This window comes from Panthera tigris, chromosome D3 (assembly GCF_018350195.1).
Source record: "Panthera tigris isolate Pti1 chromosome D3, P.tigris_Pti1_mat1.1, whole genome shotgun sequence".
Taxonomy (NCBI): Eukaryota; Metazoa; Chordata; class Mammalia; order Carnivora; family Felidae; genus Panthera; species Panthera tigris.
Window position 1 is genome coordinate 17,736,902 of NC_056671.1, and position 8,791 is coordinate 17,745,692.

Genomic DNA, 8,791 nt, shown 5'->3' on the forward strand with positions numbered 1-8,791 from the left:
CCTGGAGGTTGGGGGGTTGGTGGCAGCATGCACAAAGGCCTGGAAACGGGAAGGTTATTTGTCCGTCAGAGGCCAGGGCCTACGGAGGGAAGCAAGAAGAGTGGCACATAGGGATGGGCTCCAGAAAGCTCTTGGCTGCTGGGTAGGGAATGGACTGTGTGGCGGAAGGTTTGAGGGAGACCAGGGAAGGGGCTGCTGCTGTCCTCCTGGGAAGATGTGACCAGTATGGAGATGTAGGAGAGGTGGAGTACCGTAGCAATCAGTACTGGCTTGACTCAATGATAGGGAAGTTCTCTTTCATTTCCAAAAAGCCCTTCTTCACTTCTGTCTCTGGCGTGCACACTGCACAAGCACCCCCACATGGCCTGGTCCAATCCTGCATTTCAGCAAAGGGCTCCGCCCCCCCACCCCCGCCAGAAACCCACGCAGCCTCCTGGATCCCTCCCCCAAATCCAGGGGCTGGGACCTCCTGCATATTCCTGGGATCTGACTCTTCAGCACCATTCATTTTATTTATTAATTTTTTTTGTTTTGTTTTAATGTTTATCTTTGAGAGAGGGGGAGAGACTGAGTGTAAATGGGGGAGGGGCAGAGAGAGAGGGAGACACAGAAGCGGGCTCCAAGCTGTCAGCACAGAGCCGGGCTGGGGGCTGGAACTCACAAACCGGGAGATCATGACCTGAGCGATGTCCGACTAACCGACTGAGCCACCCAGGCACCCTTCAGCACCATTCATTATAAAGGTGGTTCTCAGTGGGGGCATTGTAACCCCTATGGAGCATTTTTTTTTTTTTTAATTGTAGGCGTATTTTTTGTTGTCTTGCTTATGGGTACTAGAGAGCCACTGGCATTTAGAGGGCAGGAGCCAGGAATATGAGATGTCCTGCAAGGTACTGGAGACTTTCCCAAAGAATTGTTCCATTCCCACAAACACCTGTGTAGGTGAGAAACCCATTCAAAATTCTCTGAAGCCAGGACTTAACTCCATTTTATACATCAATGCCGAGGCTCTTTCACGAATTTTCAGAAATGCAACTGTGTTTAACTAGACGGGAAAATATACTTTGAGAGCTTTGTGGGGAGTTGGTCACCATTTGGGAAGAGTTTATGAATGGCAACGCCACTCCTAATATTAAGAGTAGTTGACCAAACAGATTTGCGTTTGTACCTGTGATCTTGGTCCACAGTCATACTTAGTTAGCACTTATTTTAAAATATCAGATATAGGGGCTCCTGGGTGGCTCAGTCAGGTAAGCATCCCACCTCAGCTCAGGTCACAATCTTGCAGTTCCTGGGTTTGAGTCTCTGCGTCGGGCTCTGTGCTGACAGCTCGGCACCTGGAGCCTGCTTAGGATTCTGTGTCTCACCCTCTCTCAAAAGATTCTGTGTCTCCGCTCACACTCTGTCTCTCTCACTCTCAAAAATAAATAAGTATCCAAATATAAGACAAAATTGGGGACAAAATTTCAGTTGAATGATGAATATCTTACTCTCAAATCCAAACCAGTTCATTAAAAACAGACACAAACTTCTGAGACTTTCCTTTGCCCTCCAGAGAGCTGTGCCCAAGTATTCACACACTGAAATGCATGTTTTGTTATGATTTATTTTTCTTTTACGTCTACATTACATCAGTGCATCACGGATTTGGGGTTTTTAGACTACATGTGTACATGGGCTTTATAATCTATAAATTTTGTTCCCAGTTAGTAATCATTACAACGTATTTGTGAAATGGGTGTGGGGTTTTAGGGCCGAGAGCCTTAGGCCAGTGGTTCTCAAATTCAAGTGTTTGAAAATCCCCTGGAGAAAACAGACATCTAGGCCCCACCCTCTAGAGTTTCTGATTCACTGATTTAATAGCAAGCTGGAAATTTTTACACGTTTAATAATTCCCTGACGATGCTAAAGGTCCTGGTCTGGGGATTACAGATTTACCTACACAAATGCCAGGTCACCCCTCCGCTCTTGCCTCTAGTTTCTTCCTCTGCAATCAAGGAATCCTAACCTGGGTGCCTGGGTGGCTCAGTCGGTTAAGCGTCTGACTTCAGCTCAGGCCATGATCTCAGCGTTCGTGAGTTTGAACCCTGCGTCCAGACTCTCTGATGTTAGCTTGGAGCCCTTTCTGCCATTAGCTCAGAGCCCACTTCAGATCCCCCCGACCCTCCCCTCTCTCAAATAAACTTGAAAGGAAGAAAGAAGAAAGAAAGAAAGAAAGAAAGAAAGAAAGAAAGAAATCCATACCAAGGTCTGATCCTGTTGTCTGGATGGCAATAAACCCACCTCCCCCCTTTCCGGAGACCATCTCTACGCTTTCTCACTTCCTCCTCAAGAGAGGCCCTCTTCCTCCCACAACTAATTCTTGCCTGATAACCCCTCCAAAAAGCCCCCGGGCCTGGTCCTTTCCAGGATCCCGTCACCTCCATTCTGTCCCCAGAGACACAGCAAGTGTCACTGGACTTTGTCGTAAGTATCTCTGTCTTGTCACATGGTCCCTAAGAAAAATCTCAGGGGCAGGGCTGGGACCAGGGTGAGGGCCCAAAACTTCAGGGGCCTCCAAAACAAACCAACAACCACCCCAGTAAGTAACCAGAGAAATATTTTCATGCAACATTTTAGGGAATCAAATTTAATGCCTAAATCCATGATGAACAAAATGTTAACATTTTTTACCGTATCAGTGATTTTTCCTTTTGTCTCCAGATTCCAAGGCACAGATCCATCCTGCTTTGATTCTGCTTGATTTCAAATCCTGGTTATTTTAAACTCTTGTGCAAATGGCTGGGGCCCTGACTCCGCTGGGGCCCATCAGGGGGGTGGGGAGGGGATAGGAGAAGTGAAAGTCCCCCTCCCCCACTTGGAGTCAGTCTGTAGGTTTCAAGGGACCCCAGGAGTGGAAGAGGGGACTCAGCTAGAGGAGGCAGCTCCAAAGTTTTCTTCTATCCAGTAAAGCCCTTTCCGTTCGTTATCATCCTAATTTTTTTTCGTCAAAATTTATTTAATCGTCTTTGATCTGGTCATTGTATTCCCAGCTTTTTCAACTATCAAAAAACAACAGGGAGAGGCGCATGGGTGGCTCAGTCAGTTAAGCGTGGGACTTCAGCTTCGGCTCAGGTCATGATCTCATGGCTCGTGAGTTCAAGCCCCATGTCCAGCCCTGTGTTGACAACTCGGAGCCTGGAGCCTGCTTCAGATTCTGTGTCTCCCTCTCTCTGCCCCTCTCCCACTCGTTAATAAATAAACATTAAATAAATCAATAAATCAATAAATACAACAGGGGGCACCTGGGTGGCTCAGTCCACCTCAGCTCAGGTCTTAATCTCATGGCTGGTCAGGGTCATGAGTTCAAGCCTCGAGTTGGGCTCCACCCTGGGCTTCTGAAGCCTACTTAAAGAAAAAAGAAAAAAAGAAAAAAAACCACACAACAGGTTATGGAGTAATTTGCAGTCTGCCAGGTGTTATGCAAAATGCTTTGTGAGTGTGCTGGAGACAAGGTTATTAATATGGGAATGTCCCCACTCAGGCTGCAGGCTCACCTCCTCCAGGAAGCCTTCCCTGACCGAGGGCTGAATTAGGTGCCCCTTCTCTGTGCTCCTATGGCCCCAGTGTTCCTTCCTGGGTTGGGCTGCTTTCTTTATTTCTTGTCACCACTGTTGTGATCCTTATTTCACGGATGAGGAAATTCACTCGAAAAGTTGTTAAGTCACACGCCCAAGTTCACATAGCTAGGGAGTGGTGAGGCTGGTATACAAGACCAGGTTTTCTGCTTTAGGATTCAGGCAAAAGACAGAGGTTCTTCAGAACTCTATGGAGAGTTCCCTTTTTAGAGCAACCAATTTGCAATTTCTCCATAACTCTTCGAAAATGAAACTGAGAGGTAATAAAGCTTTGGTAGGCTGCATAATGGCTCTCCGAGGATGTCTGTATCCCAATCCCTGGAACTTGGGAACATGTCACCTGACATGGTAAGAGGGATTTTGCAGGTGTGATTAAGGCTGTTGAGATGGGGAGGGTATCCTGCTTTATCCAGGTGGGCCTGTATAATCCCAGGGGTCTTTATAAGAGGGAGGTGGCAGGATCAGAGCAAGCAGAAAGATACGTAACAACGAAAGCAGGAGGTTGGAGTGATGAAAGCAGGATCATGAGCCAAGGAGTACCGGGGTGGGGGGGGGGGGCCTCTAGAAGCAGAAAAAGGCAAGCGAATGGATTCTCCACTCAGAGTCTCGGAAAGAACTCAGCCCTACTCGATTTTAGACTTCCGGCCTCTAGAACTACAAGAGAAAAAATTCCTGATGTTTTAAGCCACTATGTTTCTGGTAACTGGTGATAGCAGCCATAGAAGATGAATGTAAAAACCAACCTGCACACATAGTGTAAGAAAAAAAACCCATCACAATGTCATAATCCAATATATTCCAGGCACTTCTGGGACATTGTATCACATTCTCCTTCACTCAGTTCATTCAACAAACATTTCTGGAGTGCCCACGCTCTCCATAGGAATTTGGGGTCCACGAGTGAAGGAAACAGTCACTGCCTTTGGATGGCATCCAGTGGGGGACCTAGTCAAACGACATATAAGCAAATATATTTACTCTAATATGTGCGAAATCCCTTGTGCTTCAATAAATTGGTATTGTCAGAGTCCTTCGAATAAGATCAGATTAGCGTCAGAGAAATGAAATAGGTTTGGAAGACCAAGGGGAGAAGGGTGATGGGGAGGGCTGTTTGGGCAAGTGGTCAGGGAAAGCTCTGGACAAGGTGACCTTCGGGCAGAAGAAACACACGGCAACCCCATCGGGGAGCTATAGACCTGCTGGGATGTGCCTGGTTCAACCGGGCGTCCCGACTTAGGAGCTGTGGAGCTCCAGATCAGACACTTCCTTCTTCTGAGGCTCACCTGCCTCCTCTGTAAGACAGAGAGGAGAACGAGAGCACTTATTTGATGGGTCATTTGTGAGGATTGAACACAACCATGCCCATCAAAGGGATGGCAAGCTGTCCTTGCTGTCCAAGCTGTCCAACACATTCGTGTTACTTAGTGTAACGGGTTGACCTGTGTCCCCCTAAAAGATGTTGAAGTCTTGATTCCCAGGCCCTGTGTACATGACCTTGTTTGGAAATAGGGTCTGGGCAGAGAATCAAATTAAGATGAGATCATGAGGGTGGGCCTTCGTCTGACTTGGCTGTGTCTTATGAAAAGGGGAAATTTGGACACAGAGGCAGACGTGCAGGGAAATTGCCGTGTGAAGACTGCAGTCTTGCCATAAGCCAAGGAACACCCAAGGTCACCAGCCAAGCCCCCAGAAACTGGGGGAGAAGCATGGAACAGATTCCCACGGCCCTCAGAAGGGCCAACAGCCTCATTTCAAACTCCTAGCACCCAGAACCACAAGGCAATTGCATTTCTGTTGTTGAAACCACGCAGTTTTGAAAGCAGCTCTAGGAAACGAATACACCTGATACGATCGTCGCCTTGGATGCAGAAACTGAGGCTCAGAGCGGAGCTAGCATTTGAACCCAAGCCAACCAGACCCCCAAGGCCCAGGTGCAGGTTGTCAGCCTTTCTAGCCCGAGAGGCAACAGTTTGGATGAGCCCCCGTGTGCGGGGGGGACGGTGTCCAGAGGACTGAAAACCTGAGTCATTGGGCATGGTGTCCCGGGAGGGAGCGTTGTTATGCAGGACTCCTGCCGAGGCATCTCTCTGGGCCGGTTGATGGGCACGGGCAGCCAGGCAGCCTCAGAGCTCTGTGTTCCTTCCTGTATATTGGCTAAAGTCTCCATTCCTCTGCCCACTCCCTGCTTTAACCTGGTTTCGTGGGTTTCCCCTGCTAGGAGAGGGGCTCTGCCTGCCTCCAGGCATCCCCTCACCTCTCTGGTGGGTTGACTCACAGGATTTGGGCTAGCCTGACCCTGCCTGTAACTCACCCCATGTCTGCAAGTGATACAGTGACCCTTACTGGGCCTTGGAATCTCAGTTTGTGAGACGGAGCGGTTAAATGTTCCAAGAGAGGGGATTTGTTGCTTAAATGCGGCTATATGCATGGGACGGTCCTCCTAGGTGGTCCTTCGGATCCCCATCTCCTGGTACTTCCTGCCTTTCTGGACCATTCCCCACAATGCATAGGGCTGACCTGTGTAACTACTATATAATCACAGATGTGACAGTGTGTGACCTCTGAGGTGAGGTCATACAAGACGCTGTGGCTTCCATTTTGCTCTCTCTTGGACCGCTCCCTCTCAGGGAGCCCCGTTGCCATGTCATGACGACATACTCCCGCAGCCCCTGTGGAGAGAGGTCCCCATGGCAAGGAACGGAGGCCTCCTACCAACAGCCAGCACCAACTTACCAGCCATGTGAGCGAACCACCTTGAAAGTGGATCGGTCCTCTGGCCCCATTGAAGCCCCCAGCGAGACTAGAGTCATGGCCAACATCCTGACTGGATCTTAAGAAAGACGCAGCCATGGGGCACCTGGGTGACTCAATGGATGAAGCGTCCGACTTCAGCTCAGGTCATGATCTCGCAGTTCGTGGGTTTGAGCCCCGCGTTGGTCTCTGTGCTGACAGCTCAGAACCGGGAGCCTGCTTCAGATTCTGTCTCCCTCTCTTTCTGCTGCCCACCCCCATGCTCGCTAGCCTGCGCTCTCTCTCTCTCTCTCTCTCTCTCTCTCAAAAATAAACATTAAAAAAAAAAGATTTTCTTTTTGCTAGATTTTGAGGTAGTTTGTTATACGGTAACAGAAAAGGAATACAGCAGCCATATAAAAATGTTATAAAACAATGCACTGTTGTATTTTATGAAAGATTTTCAGAAAAAAATAAGCATTGGGGGGAAGCAGGTCACAAATTAGGATATGACAAGATCCGAGTTTTGGAAGAAAAGTATGAGGAGTTAGAAAACTACCAAAGAACAAAAAAGAAGACATATATGGAGAGATGGAAAAGCTTTTTTTTTTTTTTAATATTTTATTTTTGGGGCACTAGGGTGGCTCAGTCAGTTAAGCAGCTGACTCTTGATCTCGGCTCAGGTCACGATCTCAGTCGTGGGGTCGAGACAGCATCAGGCTCCGTGTTGACAGCGTGGAGCCTGCTTGGGATTCTCTCTTTCTCTATCTGCCCCTTCCTCTCTCTCTCTATCTCTCTCTGCCCACCCCCGCCAAATAACTCAAAAAAAATTTTATTTTTAAGTCATCTTTCTTTACACCTGACATGGGGCTTAAACTCACAACCCCAAGAACAAGAGCCGCATGCTCTACCAACTGAGCCAGCCAGGTGTCCTAGAAATGCTTTGTTTTTGTTGGAAAGACTCATTATAGTAAGATTATCAATCTTTCTAGACTAAAATAAATGCAATTCCAGTGAAAATCCCAACCTAATTTTTTGGAGTGTAGGGGATCCTGATAAGAGATACCATTTATTGGGTACATAGTGTGCATTGTGTCCTGTGACAATCACTGTTTCATTTTAAGTCCACAGCAGGAGAAATCCCTAGCTATTTAGTTTTTCCACTAGTAAGGAACTGTTATCAGCCCCCTCCCCTATTTTACATGAGGCATTCAGGGGGAGCTTGTCTGAGATCCTGAGGACCATGAGGGGTGGAGCTGGGTGAAGCCAGGCATGTTTGATACTAAAATAATGCCCTTACATGTCCTGCCATGTGGCCTCCTGATTGTTCTCTGGTTTCCTTTTTTCCTTCTTTTGAATAATTTTGTAGTTGGCATTTATGACGATGATTTTTTTTTTAAAAGTAAGCTCTAGACCCAACGTGGGGCTTGAACTCATGACCCCCGAGATCAAGAGTCACATGCTCTTCTGACCGAACCAGCCAGGTGCCCCCATACCCTGCTTCTATTCTCTGAAATTGATTCCAAATGAATCAAATATTCAAATGTAAAAAAAAAAAAAAAACCAACCCTCACAAGTTCTTAAAAGTCTGTGCGAGTAATCTATAAAAAGGGGCAGGAAGGGGAGGGGAGGAAAGGCTTCTAAATATGATACTAATGGCAGAAACCATGAAGGAAAAAAAAGATGAATAGATTTGACTACAAAAAAGTTTTAAAATCTTTTCATGGCGAACACACTGGGGAAAACATTGCAACAGAAGGAGGAAACCCATAAACATAAAAGCAATTCTTCCAAATCAAAAAGAAAAATAGCCAACTCACTTCAAGGGAAAGATGAGCTAGATACATACATACATCATGCGGCGTCTGGGTGACTCAGTCAGTCAGGCGTCCGACTTGGTTTCAGCTCAGGTCATGATCTTGCGGTTCGTGAGGTCGAGCCCTGTGTCAGGCTCTGCACTGGCAGTGCGGAGCCTGCTTGGGATTCTCTCTCTCTCCTTCTCTCTCTGCCCCTCCCCTGCTCGAGCTCTTTCTCTCTCTCTCAAAATATATAAATAAACATTAAAGAATTTTTAAAAATACATGCATCATACATACATACATACATACAGAGACACCTTATAAAGAACTCCCAAAGAGCCCATCACCATATGACCATATGCAATGTCACCAGCAGGGCTGGAACTAGGTGGATGGGGGCTGTGCAAAATTTAAGGAGGCTTTCACTCTCAAGATGGTGCAAGTACACGGTGGGCAGCTCCTTTGAATTTATCAATCGATACAGCTCTTCTGGAGGACCGTCTGGCAAAACGGATGAACGTTTTAAATGTGCAAACTCTTTGGCACAAAGATTCCATTTTTAGGAATCGAGTCTGAGGAAATAATTAGACGAGTGTGCCAAGGAACACATTCGGGATATTTGTTGGTAACATACAAAAAAAAAAA